The sequence below is a fragment of the Sphaerodactylus townsendi genome, linkage group LG07 (assembly GCF_021028975.2).
Source record: "Sphaerodactylus townsendi isolate TG3544 linkage group LG07, MPM_Stown_v2.3, whole genome shotgun sequence".
Lineage (NCBI taxonomy): Eukaryota > Metazoa > Chordata > Lepidosauria > Squamata > Sphaerodactylidae > Sphaerodactylus > Sphaerodactylus townsendi.
The window spans coordinates 75,262,524-75,280,552 of NC_059431.1; positions in this window are offsets into that span (position 1 = coordinate 75,262,524).

Genomic DNA, 18,029 nt, shown 5'->3' on the forward strand with positions numbered 1-18,029 from the left:
CTGTTAAAATACACTGTTTTAAAAGCTGTGGCTTTGAGAAAAGCCCTCCAAAATGAACACCAGCAGGTCACTCTGCTCTTCCTGGCCAAGTCTCTTCTGCTGCTACTCCTCTCTGCTGGTTCCAGAGACTGAACTGTTCCATCCTCCCCACTCCAAGCCTCATCTTACCACACTCCCCACACCCCAAGCCTTCACCTCTTCCTATCCTAACTTTCCCACTTACCCCAAGCCACACCTGTCCAACCACTCCCACTCCCACTCCCACTCCCACTCCCACTCCCCCCCACCCCCACCCCCACCCCCAAGCCAAAGACTCAGACTCAGACCCAAATAGGTGGCAAGCATCATGCCAGGAGTGGGGAAGGGGGCAATACAGTCCCAGTAAAGCCCACTGCAGAGGGAGATTCTTCCTCTTTCACCCTTTGCTAGGGCCAATTGCATCTCCCCGCAATGGGCTTTGCTGCTTGTAGCATAATAAAGATCTAATGCACACTCTACTATTTCCTTTGAATTTCTATCTTTCATTTGTTGACAGTTCGTAGCTTTTTTGTTGCAAAGATGCACCTTTATAAATCACAATAAAAATTCCAATGGATGTTTGAAATGAAAGCTGGAAATCGTAGTTGATTATGGCAGTAGATTGTTATAATATTATAGCATTTGCTGTTTTCGTAAGCTGCAAAAGACCCCTCTAATGGTGTATGTGTGTGTGTATGTAGGAGAATGGTGCAGTGAAAACTGCCATGTGGATGTTACATTGCCAGTGAGAATGCTGTATGTTTTCAGTAGTTGTGACAGCAGCATGGAGAATCAGCACTATCTGGAAGCAGATTGTGACAAAGTAGTTCCTTGTGTTCAGTTAACCAATGGATCTTATGGACTGATATAATAATCTTAAGTTTTTATGTCTATTTCTTAATGAATTTATAGAGAAACTTCAGATGTGATTACTGTGGTGTTTATTAGAGATGCTTAAGGCTGCACTTTGTTCACGACTTCGTACAGGTATGCACAGACAGTAGCCATAATCTTATTTCAGCTCACTATAAGGACTTATTATTTCTACTAAAACACTACATGCTAAAGCATGTGTTTGTTCTAGAATGTAACAATCATAGATTTAGGGCTGTGGAGAAAAAATAAACAAAAACTTTCTACAGGGGAACTTTTACTTGTACTTTAAGCTGTTTCAGCATGGCCAAAATATCCTGGGGTGAGCCAGAAAAATATCGCTGTGCAGCTGGGAATTCTGCATGCTTCCCGGTGCTAATGCCCCGGTTTTGCCATACGGTATTTACCTTACAGTACATGTGAGAGGGATCTGGGAGTCTTAATAGACCACAAACTGAACATGAGTCAGCAGTGTGATGTGGCAGCCAAGAAAGCCAATGCAATTCTGGGATGCATCATTAAGGGTATAGTGTCAAGATCGAGGTTAGTAATTATACCACTCTACTCTGCATTAGTCAGACCTCACCTAGAGTACTGTGTTCAGTTCTGGGCACCATAATTTAAGAATGATATTGACAAGCTGGAACGTGTCTAGAGGAGGTCAACCAAAAAGTTATGGAATCCATGCCCTACAAAAGGAGACTTAGGGAGCTCGGGATGTTTAGTCTAGCGATGCGAAGATTAAGGGGGGGACGAGATAGCTATGTTTAAACATTTGAAGGAATGTCATGTCAAAAAGGGAGCAAGCTTGCTTTCTGCTGCCTTCGAGACTAGGACATGGAGTAATGGATTCAAGGTGCAGGAAAGGAGATTCCACCGAAACATTAGGAAGAACTTTCTGATTGTCAGAGCTGTTCAACAGTGGAATTCACTGCTTCGGAGAGTGGTGGAGTCTCCTTCCTTGAAGGTTTTTAAACAGAAGCTGGATTATCATATGTCAGGAGTGATTTGATTGTGTGTTCCTGCATGGCAGGGGACTGGACTTGATGATCCTTGTGGTCTCTTCCAACTCTATGATTCTATTATTCCTTACCCTAAACACTTTATTTTAAGCTATCTTCCTTAAATTTCTTTCCACAGGAATTTCCATACAGGAGCTATTTTTCTGCAGCTACATTTCTATTACATAAATAGAAATATATTCCAGTGGTACATGCGTATTTTGGATTCCAATTCTTTAATAAAGTTACCATTCCTATTTTTATTTTTTATGTCTCATCAAATGGGAACTCCTGACTACTGATGAGTGCAATTATTGAATTTATTGGTCTCCAATTTTCTGTGTAATTTGGTCTGCAACTGTTATAATCATTTTAACAAAAATAAAAATAAATTGCATGGTCTTAAAATGAGAATTGTTGGATTCTCATAATAGGCTTCAGGACTCCAGGGAATGTTTCTAACAAGCCTGTACCTCTACAGGATTAATTAAGAATTGTTCTGCTTTTAACTAGAGACTATTTACTGATCAAAAATGAACTAGTGAAGAGGAGAGGAAAGATAAAAATAAATCCTGCATTTTGGCTTCATGCAGATGTGAAGAACAATCTCAAAGTAGGCTTTCTACTCAATAGTTCTTCGAAAACTCTATAGAAATGATAGGCTGATTTAGACATCAGAGGAACTATGAGAGACTGCTAAAAAGTGCTTAAACATGGGTATAATTCCAAGCAGTGGGTATAATTTTTAAAAACCTCTTGCCTGATGTGCCAATATAGTAAATTTTACACATGTGTAATATTTTCTGATGTGCTGGTCAAATCCTTCTTGTCAAAACTGCCTAACACAGGACAGACACAGTAGACATTGGTATGAGCACAAGGTTATGGTAGAAAAAAAAAGCAATATAACTGTAAATAATATAATATTCTATTATGGTTTACAAATACAGTAGTATATCTGGATATTAGGAAATCTCACTCTCTGGACATCATACCTTCAGCATTGTTATTTTTCATGACTTTCTCAAAGTCTACTGACTATACAGTTCATGCTGAACTCTAAAGGGAATCTTTTAAGAATGTGGTGGTGGTAGGAAGAACTATCAAGCTGCACCCAAGAGGGCTGCAGAGAACTTTCAGGTGGCCAGGGATTAGACCTGTTAGAAAGTTAAGACCAGAAATGAGCTCAAAGGAAATGTCTGCTGTACATGTGGACTATATATTTAATTGACTAATACGTTTTTTAAAAAATGTACCAATGCCGCTTTTTATTATACACTCAGAATGATTTCCATATATACAGAAACTACTGAATGCATTAACGTAAGTAACAACATATTATCAGACTATCTAACAAAATGTTGATTCCTAATAAAATAGTTCAACTGACAGAGATGACACTTCCTGTAGTGTTCACTGCTTGGGGAAGCCACTAGAGAAGCACAACAGCAAACTGAAACTGTCCTAACCTCCCTTGGTACTGGGGCTGTAAGCACTTAGTACTCTTGCAAGCTATCACTGCAAGAAGCAGTGCAGCAAGAATGGAACATGTAGGTTCCCTTGTCAGCAACAAAAAACCCTAGCTATGTGGATCTAAAATCAGATTTACCTGACAGCTGTGGGCAGTGATATGGATCAGAGCTGAGGCATTGGTGAAGAGCAGGATTCTTGCCCAACTGTTTACCTCTTTGAAAATGCCCCTGGTATGTTTTTGACTTTGATAAGGATAGAAGACTGGCACAATAGAGATGCCTGCTTCATTCTGTAACAAGGGCCCTTTCCGCACGGGCGTTTAATGGCGCCCTGGGGACGGCAAAAACGCCGTCCCCAGGGAGCCATTCGCACAGGGAGCGCAGCTGCTTTGCAGCCGCGCCGCCCTCGTGTCGCCCAACCGGCGCAAAGCCGGCATTTCCCAATCTCGCTTGGGGAGCGAGGTTGTTTGGAAATGCTGGCTTGGAGCCGCTGTCGTGCGAACGGCAGCGGCTCCAAGGCACCCCCCTCCCACCCATCACTTACCTTGTCCCTGGCCCTCTGGCGCGTTGCCGAGGCCTGGGGACACGCCCCCCTGCCCTGCGACTCTCAAGCAGGCGCGCAGGGCCGGGGGGTGTGTCTCCAGGCCTTGGCGACGTGTCGGAGGGCCAGGGACAAGCCGTGTCATCCCAGCCGGTTCTGGGACCGTCCATGCGGACGGCGGCGTCGGGTCGGCGTGGATTACGCCAACCCAACCCCTTCCGCCTCCGTGCGGAAGGGGCCAAGGTTAAAAACAGACTGGCCTGGTTGATAGAGGAAATGATGGGTGGGTAAAAGATGATACCTTATACAGCTCTGTGGCCCCAGTTTATATTGGATCTGCCTTTGGTGGCTGCTTTTGGTGTCTAAAGTATACATGAGGAGATGGAATCATGTATCTCCATAGTCATATGTCATTTGTCCTACAATCCCCCAGCATAATATATCTCACAGAGTTGTAAAAATACAATAGAGTAAAACCAGCATTCACCACCCTCAGTTTCATGAAGGATGTACAGACTACAAATGTGATAAATCAATTCTTAGTGAGTGTGCTGCTCATTATTCTCTGCCAGATACGTAGGCCATGATGGTAGAGCATTCATTAAGTTTCAGCTAATGTTTCCATTATAAACATTTATTTTCAAAGGATAAAAAGAAAGAGGGGAGGGGGGTCAAACATGTAAAAAGCTATCAGTTTGGTTTTGACAGATGAAAGAAAATTCTCCATGCCCCTAGAACATATAGGGTTATTTTGTTAGCTGTTTGCAATTACTAAAAACAAAAATTAAAAACAAGTCATATTCATAGCTCAAAATTTAGTAGGTACCCAGCTATGTTTTCTTCTCTCTGGATACACAAGAACCTATTCATTTTATATCATCTACATGATGAATACATATCATTTTCTTAACATTTAGCCATTAAATAAATATAACAGAATCTATTTATTAGATTGCTACCTCTAGCAGCATTTGAAGTTACTTTAAGCATATTGGTGTTAGGGATGAAGTGAACATAAGCCTTCAAAATTCTGTGGAGATTATGGGGACTAAGCTGCATGGCAACTGCATTTCTGGCCACTGGTTTGCATTAAGGATTTGTTGGAACAGACCACACAGCATGTTTAGGGTAGTCTAATCACTGTTATTCTAGAAGCAAGTTGATGCAGCCATAATTAAGCATTGAACACTAGAAAACAAAAGCCAGGGGCAATCCTCTGTCAGGAAAGTCCTCAAGAACAGTTAACTTGTGTTTGCAAAATTCTAAAATTGATTTTATAAAATTGATTTTTTCCACAGTTTAAATCAGCAACACAGATTAAAAATATGAATTCACCCTGCAGATTTTATATATACCAATTACTCATACTGTTGTAACAGTCAACAAATGTTCCTTCATATTGTGTGTCTGTGTTTGGGTGCAGGTAGGACACTCATCATTTTTGATTTAGCAGCATCAAATCACCAAATCTGGAGCAAAAGAAGGACCTATGAATAAATGTTTGTTATCTATTGTGCAGTGATTTCAGACCATGTAAACTGAAGATCTCTTGCTGTTATAACAATTTCTCCATGGAGGTATGGTGGGGTTTTCAAACATGCCAGAAATGGAAAAGGCAACAGAAATTTAGATCAATGTGCACACACATACACAAAATACCTTTAGATAAGGAACTAAGGCTAAAATCCAAAACACACTTAAAATGGAGTATCACCAATTCAACTCAATGGAACTTACTTGTGAGTAAATGCCATTGTTCTTGCAAGACTTCCAAAGAAATACACATGCACACACAATTTTTGGCAATGGGTTTGGATAAAAAAGCCAATATTAGTAAAATTTAATTTAAAAAAACTTTTAATAGTAGCCCTATAAAAGCTCAAGGTATATTTAATTCTTTCAGATTGCCATTTTAGCTTGGTCTGTACTATTTTTGTTTCCACTCGCCTTTCAGATCTGCCCATATGTACCTTGTCAAGCACGACCAATGCATTTTAAAATAATCATGTTCATTTTAAATGGAACTTCCCCAGTGGCTCACTCTCTTCCCATTCCTAAACCCAGTGTTTTTTTCATTCTGACCATCCCCCTGTATATTAAAAAATTCCCTGCTGGAATTTAATTCTGAGTTAAATCTTCACCCCACCCTTAGGGTTCTGAGCTAGAATGAAATAACTCCCATTAAAAAGTAATATATCACTCCTAGGTAAGGTCTTGTAATATCAGTTGTCAGGCTGTCAAAGTAAATGCAAAAGCAGAATTCACTGGTTTGGTATGTGTGCATCCACATGGTCACGGGGGTGTCATGGGAAAGGAAAAGCACTAGTGACATCATCAGAAATACTCCCTCTTATATTAGTGGTTACATATGCTAGAATATGCAGTAATTTTTTTTAAAATGTGATATTCTTTTATATCTTGACATATGAGTAAAATCTATTATCTTCATGACAAAATAAATTGGTGGATGGGGAAGGGAGAAAGCAAACATAAACCAAATGTAATATCAATCGATGCAACCATTTTTGCATCCCTGTAAAAATGCACAATAAAAATGTCATTTCAATTATGAAATGTAAGATATTGTGAATGACATGTAAATTGCTCTGTATCTTGTACATTTGGTTGATAAGGCTAATAGCTAAACAGTGTAAACTTTGCTTTTGAGACTGTTCAATAACATATTTAAGAATTTTTGTTCTAATTACTATGATTAAATCATAGTGAATGTGTATTGGAGAACCTTTGTAATATTCACACATGCACACCATAAATAATTGCACCAAAAGAAAAGAAAATTTCTCTTCACATGGTTCTCAGGCTCTGGGATTCTGGGACCAAGGCACAGTTACATGGCAGGGTTTATGGGTGTAACTAATGTAAGGTGACAGCATAGTTCGGATCTGCTTGCCTGTCCTTAGCTAGACCATTTTAATGAATTTTTTGTTTATCCATGAAAAGCTGAACTTGGCTTATAAGAAAGGATGACTAGTTCTCATCTGAGTGCAAATCTGGGTGAGTAAAATTTTATAAACATTCAGCAAGTCATGATGTTGGTGATTTGGTCTATTTTGCGGGAATAAACGGTCAGGAAATTAACATTCAGCTTTTCACTAAAGAAGGAATATTCTTGCTTTCGGGAGAACCTTCTCTGTGGGAATTCTCAGGGGGCAAACTGTAGGGGGGAAAAGGCTAGAATATATTTTAACTGACAGCACCAGAGTGCATCAGCAAATGAGAGGTTTTCAACAACTACTGTTCCCTTTCTATTACTTGAAAATATGTATTTCTTTTTTTGCCCCCAAAAAACTGTTCAAGGCAACAATTATGAGAAAAAAATTAAGGCATTTCTTAGGGTTTTTTTTTTTTCATATACTCCATGTTGCACTTGAGAAATTATTTCAATCCATAACACACATGCTCACAATGTATGGATGGCACCCATGTATCAGGAATTTTGCCAGCTAAATATATTTAAACAGATGCTGTATCTTTCATATTTGCAACTTGCATGTATTTTGCATTCTACAATTTATACATGTGCACCCATCCATGAATTGTGCTAAGCGGTCATATTTTACAACTAAAAGCTGGTTTCTAAGAACTAAAAGCTAGTTTCTTCATGCATTAAATAGTTTTAAATATACTGTGTATGCCATTGATGGCTTTTAAACAACCCCCCCCCCCAATGCATTTTGGTAAATATGGGCACTTTACCACTATCAGAGATTCCAGCCAGATACAAAATATAGTGTTATGTTCTATACAATAGTCATCTTCAGATGGTGGGTCAAGGCTCATAAGTGAATCATGACCTGACCATGATGAAGGTCACACTTAGTGGTGCTTCTCCATTTTTTAAAATCTATTTTTTGTTGCACCTGATAATTAGGAAAGAAGCAAGTATATTAAATGGAAAAACAACAATATTAGCTTCATGGGAAAGATTCAGGAAAATGTCTTCCAGTGAGAACTTGTATGGTTAGTGAAAGCATCATCCCAGCTACACTATATGAAAAGGGGAGAAGCAAAAAATAAGAGAGTGGTGAAAACAAAAGAAAGGAGAAGCTTTACAAAAATCCTTAGAAACTGGTTCTGGGCTACAGTTAGAAAGTGTGATCCAAAGCTGGAACAATTACTAACCACTTCTGTATACTGTAAAGGAAAAGGTATGAGATTCTGCAGTGTATATGACCACTAATTCCAAAGACTTTAATGGGATTATTCTGGAGTAAATAGGTCATGGATTGCAGCCTAAATCATGTGTTGCCATCATTTGGGTTTTAATAGAGTCCAAAAGCACATTTTTTCACCCCACTTGGAGAAAGAGATAAATAATCAGCAGCACTGATTATCTATAGCAAGATTTTTATTATCAAAAACAGAAATACTTTGTCAAAATCTTACACCAACATGAAGCTTTTTAAAAATATGTATGTAAAAGAAGAAGTGGAAATGACAACTTTTAGAACTTTATGCACTTAAAGTTGTCCCCGACTATTAATCATACACAATAAAACAAAGGCATCTTTTGAACGGAGGTGACAAGGTTAGTTACACTGGATACCACAACAATGTTTAAAACCACCTAATCATTACTTTCTAATTTGGGTTGCTAGGCATGGTTTGGCAACCAGCAGGAGGCTGGGGAGGATATAAGGGAGCTGCCGATTAAGATAGAGTGGAGCAGCAGCAGGAAACAGGAATTGGGGTACTGCCAACGCTGTTTCAAATATAAAGATACTGAGATAGCCTGGCTTTCTGTTTAACAGAGCATGCATTGCATTCCCTTACAGTCATTGCTTTATAATATTCATAAAGCTCTATCCTGTTAAACAAACTCCGTGTTATTTTAATTTTACTTGTTTTACAAAATTTAAATCCTACCTTTCTGCCCTCCTAAGGGCTTCCAAAGCAACTAATAAACTTATACCTACATAATACAATTACACGTTACAGCCATTAAAACCAGCAACGAACACACCATTAAAGCAATTAAAACAACCCTAAAATACACAAAAAACCCTAAAAATAAAATATCAGGCAAGAAAGGATCACTGAGGGAATGCCAACCCGCCCGCCCCCCCCCAGTCTTCTCCTAATGGTGCAGATGGCAACAGAAGGGGACAGATGAATCTCTCTAGGAAGAGAGTTTTGGTGCCATGACTGAGAAGGCCCCCCCTCCCAGGTTGCCACCTGCCGAATTACAGAAAGTGGAGATGCTCACAGTAGAACTTTGAGACAGGACCATAATGGTTGGGTAGTTTCATAAAGGAGTAGGCGGTCCTTCAAGGATGTTGGTCCCAAAGCATATAAGATTTTAAAGGTCAGCATCAACAGCTTGAATTGTGCCCAGAAACAGATAGGAGCCAAGGTAGATGGGCCAAAACCAGAGGTGGGATCCAACCAGTTCTCACCACTCCTCTAGAAGTGGTTACTAATTTTTTCTGAGTGCTGACAAGGGATTACTAAAGTAACCTCCCTGCCCAATAGGGACTGGAGGTGCGTGCGTGCGGCGGCGCCACTGTTTGAATCCCACCACATTGGAACCTGTTATTAAAATTTTTGGATCCCACCACTGGCCAAAACTGTAGTGATATGGTTCCTAAAACCCACTCCAGTCAACATTGTGGATGCAGTGCTCTGTTTCTGTCAGCCCTATGTAAATAGTATTGCAGTAATCTAATCTAGACAGATAGACAGAGGCTCTCGCCTGGAAAGGCCAGACTAACATGATTTCATCATAGCTCAAAAGCTAAGCAGGACCATCTCTGGCAATTATTCGGATGGGAGACCTGCAAGGAATACCAGGGAATGTCTCTTGCCTTGAAAACCCCACCAAGGGACACCATAAATCAAATGTTACTTGACTGACAAAAACAACAAAAGCACCACACATGCAAAACCCCCACAACACCCCCCCCCAAAAAAAAGATAAAACTAGGGCATACACCACAATAACCAGATATTTTCTGCTCAGGACAGTCCTCAACAGGCTAACCAGCTAAAGCCAGTAAAAGGCACTCTTTGCCACAACTGCCAATTATTATCATGCAGTAGATTTATGTGTAAGAGCATACTCTTGATTATGGACCTGCTCCTTCAAAGGGAGTGAAACCCCATTCAAAAGTGTTAGCAACCCATTACTATACAATGAAAAAGTCTGCTCTAAACCCAGGCCTTTCTAGGGCCCCTTCTGAACATGCAGAATAATGTACTTTCAATCCACTTTCACAATTATTTGAAAGTGGATTTTGCTATTCCGCACCGTAAAATCCAGCTGCAAAGTGCGCTGAAAGTGGATTGAAAGTGCATTAATTTGCATGTGTGGAAGAGGTCACTGAACTGAGCCCTGTGGGTCCATTGTGACAACAGTACAAAGTTTCCTCTGGTCCAACAAGATCTTCAAAGAAACTAAAAGAAGCTCTGCTAGTAGAAGTTGTGCCAATAGTCTCTATTTCTCCTTGGACTTTCATTGTGCCCACTCCTGCTCTGGTATGGAATTCTCAAGGCTGTGAAGGCTCCAACCTTGGAAGATTCCAAAGGCTTTGAAAAGTGGAGTTTTCCAACATTTTGATGGCTCATGGTTGGAAATTAGAATTATGGGTAATGAGTTGTCTTCCTATTTGTGATGCATAGTGAACCTCTTGATGATTTTAATTATATAAGATGCTTGATCAGAGAAAAACAGGATATAAATATTTTAAACAAAAAAACCTACAGTCTTTTTGTATCTGTAGATTCAATTAGGTATCGTGTACAACAATAGCATGATGATTATCAATTTAAGTCAGCTACATCTCTACAGAAATTCTGATTGTGAGATGTAGGTTGGTTCATGCTTGCATAGTAGACATTGGGGGATTGAAGCATGATTTGTGATATGAATGCATGAATCAAATAAAAAATCACAATGTGAATTTTCATTGCAGCTCATATAACTTCAGATACAATGGTCCCAATCCAGCTAATGTTAAGACACAATGAATTCCTGTTAAGAGCATTCAATACTTTATAAGTTGTAACAAATTTATTCCACTGATTTCTAATGAACTTTACAATGGACTTTAGCCAGATATGGCCTAATGTTTTCATGGGGTTAGTTCATACATTTATCTACAAGTAAGAACATAAGAACATAAGAAAGAGCCTGCTGGATCAGACCAGAGTCCATCTAGTCCAGCACTCTGCTACTCGCAGTGGCTCACCAGATGCCTTTGGAAGCTCACATGCAGGATGTGAAAGCAATGGGCTTCTGCTGCTGCTGCTCCCAAGCACCTGGTCTGCTAAGGCATTTGCAATCTCAGATCAAGGAGGATCAAGATTGGTAGCCATAGATCGACTTCTCCTCCATAAATCTGTCCAAGCCCCTTTTAAAGCTATTCAGGTTAGTGGCCATCACCACCTCCTGTGGCAGCATATTTCAGACACCAATCACGCGTTGCATGAAGAAATGTTTCCTTTTATTAGTCCTAATTCTTCTCCCCAGCATTTTCAATGTACATTTCTTTCTGTCAACATTTTCTACCCCATGCATAATTTTATAGACTTCAATCATATCACCCCTCAGACGTCTCCTCTCCAAACTAAAGAGTCCCAAACACTGCAGCCTCTCCTCATAAGGAAGGTGCTCCAGTCCCTCAGTCATCCTCATTGCCCTTTGTCTGCACTTTTTCTATCTAAGTAAGGACAGGGAATACATGATGTCTATGCACCACCCTCCTTTGTCCAAATGTGTTTAAAAATCTTGACACTCTATTATATGTATTATATCCAATATATCTGCATCTTTGGCTCACTAAACATCCTCTTTTTGTTGTCTATCCGGGGAGGCATTTGGCAAACCTCTATCTGTCATATTTTTATCCTGTCTTTCCTCCAAAAAGTTTAGAGTAGCATAAATGATTCTCCTTTCCTTCTTTTTATCCTCAAAACAACCTGAAGATTGTCTAGTCTAAGAGAAAGTGACCGGCCCAAGGTCACCCAGAGAGCTGCCAGAGATGGGTTCTCCTAACCCTTCTTCAGATGACAACTCTCAGATAAACGCAAACTCCCACACATATATAGGTACAAGAGTACCAGCTCTTCCCATATTTACATGTGATCACTGGATTGTGAGCATAAATTATAACATCAATCTCATCTGAAGAGGACTCTAATCAGACAGTTGTAGCAACTACACCTCATTGATTTTCATAAACGAGGTGGTATAAAAACAACATCTTATTGTGGCTCTTCTTGTGAAGACTGGAAATAGCTGCTAAATGCACTTTTAATGATGAAAGGACTAAGCCAGATCTGCAATAGCAAACAGCTAAGAATGGAAGATATAATGGTGATGTACTGCAAATGATGTCCTCAATTTATAATGATAGAATGAATTTATGAAAGGGTTTCATGGATTTACTGGAACTGCTCCTACATGGGTGGACTTCATCTTCATCTTCATACTTCAAACATTCTACAGATTAGCACTAGTCTATACATTTCTGAATTAAAAATACCCTTACAATCTACTAGGATATGATGGTTATAAAGGAGACCCTTTAGACTTTGACCTGCCTGACTTGAAAGTCACACATAAAGGACATATGGTATCTGACAACTCAAACTACAGAACCTGTAAATAAACACCCTTTACTGGCAATGTCATTCTCACCTGAGCTATAACTTTCTAAGCTCATTAACTAATACTGCTTAGAATGGCATTAGAGTGATCTAATGTACGATAAACAGTGATTTCCTTTGACTGAGAAAAAAAATATGAGAATACACCTATAAACTTCATTATCTGCAAGAAGTTACTAATCATGACTTTTCTTCTTCTTCTACTGAAAAACTTGTCCATGAAAGTTTGAGAGTTTCTAGATAGGCTTGTTACTACTATTTCAGCACAAATTCCTTTTCTAAAGTTGCAGATAACTTATAATAACTGTAGTCCTTGGGCTACCGGAAGACAGTCTTGTCTTATCCAAGTAACTCTTCTTTCTCCACTTTAATTTTGAAGTGTTTGGTTATTACTGTATTTCTCCCAGGGTATTATATGCAGAAATTTGGTTTAGTCAAACTCCTCCTTTCTTTCTTTAAAGAACTGACACCTTTTCTTTAAAAAAAAATCTGTCCTTTTGTTATGCTTGTATGCCAGTTGATTTTTGGTGTGAAAATATATCAACCATGGAAAGTAGGAGGGTACTGATTATGCAAAGAAATAGTTGTCAGGGTTTGAAGTAGATTGGTGTATACTTTGGGGCATGAAAACCATGCAAGCATATGGCCAGCTATTTTGCATTTTTAAAACTTCATAATGTACAAGATGAAAAGACTTTTTTTGTCTAAGGCTCTGGGTATATAAAAAGAGGTGAGAATGGAAACATTTCAGAAGAGATTGACAAACTAATTTTGCCCCTCTTGCTGAACAGCACATATGCAATTTGAAGACATAGTTTAGCATCTGTAGTAACTACTGAAAAAAATCACTTCTACTTGTTGAGGGGTTCAATTTTATCTGAGAGCCACATTGACATTGTGGATTAAATAGATATAGCAGTCATGCCATCTTTCATTTCCCTGACAGAAAACTTATTGTCAATACATTTACCAAACTACAGTTACCAGGGCTGATTGAAGGCCAATCTGGTATAAAATCAAAATATATTTATAATGTACTCTAAAGGCACGGATAATTCCCCTTTATGGACTAAATCTGTTGCCTTGATGATGTTAGAATTCATTTGAAACTATCAGCAAGTCTTTCTATTTTAGATTTTTTTAACCCTTCTATGAAGAAATATATATTGGCGTGGGAAATATGAACCTTTCATTTCATCACCAGTTAAATAGAGGAAAACCATAGAAGTTAAATCAAAAAGAGCAGGAACATACAAATGTGATGTTCAAAACTCACAGTAACATTTATATTTCACATATAGGAGACTTCATATTCATTAATTTTGCATTTTCATATCTTTATTTGGGATAGGTAAGTGTATGTTTCAGGCCCCTTCTGCATATGCTGAGTAATGTACTTTCAATCTATTTTAATGCACTTTGCAGCTGGATTTTACAGTGCAAAATAGCAAAATCCACTTTCAAAGTGGATTGAAAGTGCATTATTCTTCATGTGCAGAAGGGCCCTCAGTACTATACCATTTGGAAATGTGAGGACTTGTACCCTTTATAGGGTTTCCTAGTAAGAATAAGGAGGGAGTGTTTTGGTGTCTCATTGATGAGTGATATTACTTCCAGTGTAAAAATGGAAGTGAAATTTTTATGTTGCTATGATTTTGTTGGGATGATACTATAAGATTCACCCAAAACTCTATGGCCATACTACTGCAGCGGAGACTTATCCTCCTTAATCTGTAGCTTCTACATAGTCAATGAATTTAATGAACTCAAAATTACAAGTGCATGTACTATTGTTTAAGTGACATAAACATAAATGCATCAGTACTACAAAATTACATTTAAAACTATCATGGCCATAAGCACATGTATATTGCTCAAAAGGGCAGGATAAAATAGTATAAACTTTCTATAACAATTCTGAAAGCAAAAACATCTTGTGACATCAGAATCTGTGATGGGAATCATTTTAATCATTTCTGTATTCTCCACTAAACATATTTAAGGTGGATGGCAGGCAATCAAAACAATATAAATTATTTTTAAAATACCAGTATAAAATAATCCCATATTAAAATAGCAGTAGTAGGAGAGATGTATGTGTAGGGAGCTTCCTAGGATAAATTTATGTAAATTTGCAGTGACTTGTTGGGATAATAATTATATAATATATGTACATTCCCTTTTTCTATGAACCATCTTTGATGGTCACAGCTCAAAACAGGACATCAGGTTGGGTAGACATTCTCTACAAAAAGTCATTTCCCGCTGAGAAAATGTAATGTCCCCATGTGTTTCTTTGCATGTTTTCCCTTGGGAAAGATTTGCAGATGGGTCTCGTCTTCATTCTACTTCTAACCATATTTTGTGTTAGAAGAATATTTTGCATATCGGCTGCAGTACTCAAGGGCCGTTTCCGCACGGACGGTCCTGGAAACAGCCGGGCAGCCGGCGCCGTGGAACGCCGGTGCCCAGCTGACCCGGCATGTCCACGGGCCTCCGGCGCATTGCCGAGGCCTGGGAACACGCCCCCCTGGCCCTGCGCGCCTGCTCCAGCGTTACGGCAGCGGAGGCCAGGGACAAAGGGCAAAAGATGCGGGTGGGGGAGGCATCGCCCGAAGCCGCTGCCCGTTAAAGCACCGGCAGGCGGCCAGGCGGCGTTCCCCAAAAAGGCGCTTCCAAAGCTCTGGGAAAACGCCGGCTCAACTTGGCGAAGGCAGGCCCGGCGGCTGTGCGAATGGCGGCCTGGAGACGGCGTTTTAACCGTCTCCAGGCCGCCATTCATTGCCCAGGCGGAAATGGCCAAGGATTTTTAAAACCTTTCTCATAGGTTCTTGGCTAAATTTCTAAAGACAAACTTTGGAACAAGACATATTGGCAAAACTGTTCCATTCTGCACAGCACAAATAAGATGTTCTGAAAATGCTAAAAAAAAAAAGTAAATTGGAAAGGAAGTTCACACAGCTTTTCCTCCCAAGACATCCCCAGGGTGCCTTTTTTAAGCCCAAGGCATTTTTTTTGAGGATGCAAAAAATGGTCTTTTTTTGCCAAGTTGTTTACAATAATTGTCTGCTGTTCTGTGCGGAATACAGTTCTTGAGACATCTTATTTCTCCAACCCAATCTCGCAGCCTGCCTGTACCTTTCTTCCCTTCCAGTTTCAATTCTTGTGACAACTGCCATTTTAGGAGGATTCTCCACCCACCTGTCATGTTGCAAAGTTCTCTAAACAAGTCTTGTGGTTTCCAAAGCACATGTTTTTTCCTCTGCCATCTGTCCTTTCTGCCATTTTCCCTCCCAGGGAACAGAAATACATTCATAATTGCCTTCCCCTCAGATTCTAGCACCAAGTTTCCTTTTTTTAAAATTTTGTGTTTTTAAAATTTGAAGCTATGAAACTTCATGGCATAGCAGCAATTAAAGAGACAGGGCATATTCCCACAGTTATGATTATTATTTATTATTATTATTCTGTCAATTAAATTATTGTTAATTTATGGTAAACTGGTCTCAGTTGGTTTAATTGTATTTATGATGTTTAAATGTTCTATTATTAATGAATTGTATGTTTTTTTGGATATTATAATGCTGTCTGTGTTGCTATATTTATGATATTATGTTTATGATGCTATGATCCTATGTTTATTGACCCTATGCTTATTGATGTGTTTATTGATGTTGTTCTAATAAGATGCACCTGAATAACCAGGGGCAGCCATTGCTGCTGGGGTGTGGGGGGGGGGGGTGGGGGGGGGGGTCGGGGAGGGGGGGGGGGGGGGGGGGGGGGGGGGGGGGTGGGGGGGGGGGGGGGTGGGGGGGGGGGGGGGTGGGGGGGGGGGGGGGTGGGGGGGGGGGGGGGTGGGGGGGGGGGGGGGTGGGGGGGGGGGGGGGTGGGGGGGGGGGGGGGTGGGGGGGGGGGGGGGTGGGGGGGGGGGGGGGTGGGGGGGGGGGGGGGTGGGGGGGGGGGGGGGTGGGGGGGGGGGGGGGTGGGGGGGGGGGGGGGTGGGGGGGGGGGGGGGTGGGGGGGGGGGGGGGTGGGGGGGGGGGGGGGTGGGGGGGGGGGGGGGTGGGGGGGGGGGGGGGTGGGGGGGGGGGGGGGTGGGGGGGGGGGGGGGTGGGGGGGGGGGGGGGTGGGGGGGGGGGGGGGTGGGGGGGGGGGGGGGTGGGGGGGGGGGGGGGTGGGGGGGGGGGGGGGTGGGGGGGGGGGGGGGTGGGGGGGGGGGGGGGTGGGGGGGGGGGGGGGTGGGGGGGGGGGGGGGTGGGGGGGGGGGGGGGTGGGGGGGGGGGGGGGTGGGGGGGGGGGGGGGTGGGGGGGGGGGGGGGTGGGGGGGGGGGGGGGTGGGGGGGGGGGGGGGTGGGGGGGGGGGGGGGTGGGGGGGGGGGGGGGTGGGGGGGGGGGGGGGTGGGGGGGGGGGGGGGTGGGGGGGGGGGGGGGTGGGGGGGGGGGGGGGTGGGGGGGGGGGGGGGTGGGGGGGGGGGGGGGTGGGGGGGGGGGGGGGTGGGGGGGGGGGGGGGTGGGGGGGGGGGGGGGTGGGGGGGGGGGGGGGTGGGGGGGGGGGGGGGTGGGGGGGGGGGGGGGTGGGGGGGGGGGGGGGTGGGGGGGGGGGGGGGTGGGGGGGGGGGGGGGTGGGGGGGGGGGGGGGTGGGGGGGGGGGGGGGTGGGGGGGGGGGGGGGTGGGGGGGGGGGGGGGTGGGGGGGGGGGGGGGTGGGGGGGGGGGGGGGTGGGGGGGGGGGGGGGTGGGGGGGGGGGGGGGTGGGGGGGGGGGGGGGTGGGGGGGGGGGGGGGTGGGGGGGGGGGGGGGTGGGGGGGGGGGGGGGTGGGGGGGGGGGGGGGTGGGGGGGGGGGGGGGTGGGGGGGGGGGGGGGTGGGGGGGGGGGGGGGTGGGGGGGGGGGGGGGTGGGGGGGGGGGGGGGTGGGGGGGGGGGGGGGTGGGGGGGGGGGGGGGTGGGGGGGGGGGGGGGTGGGGGGGGGGGGGGGTGGGGGGGGGGGGGGGTGGGGGGGGGGGGGGGTGGGGGGGGGGGGGGGTGGGGGGGGGGGGGGGTGGGGGGGGGGGGGGGTGGGGGGGGGGGGGGGTGGGGGGGGGGGGGGGTGGGGGGGGGGGGGGGTGGGGGGGGGGGGGGGTGGGGGGGGGGGGGGGTGGGGGGGGGGGGGGGTGGGGGGGGGGGGGGGTGGGGGGGGGGGGGGGTGGGGGGGGGGGGGGGTGGGGGGGGGGGGGGGTGGGGGGGGGGGGGGGTGGGGGGGGGGGGGGGTGGGGGGGGGGGGGGGTGGGGGGGGGGGGGGGTGGGGGGGGGGGGGGGTGGGGGGGGGGGGGGGTGGGGGGGGGGGGGGGTGGGGGGGGGGGGGGGTGGGGGGGGGGGGGGGTGGGGGGGGGGGGGGGTGGGGGGGGGGGGGGGTGGGGGGGGGGGGGGGTGGGGGGGGGGGGGGGTGGGGGGGGGGGGGGGTGGGGGGGGGGGGGGGTGGGGGGGGGGGGGGGTGGGGGGGGGGGGGGGTGGGGGGGG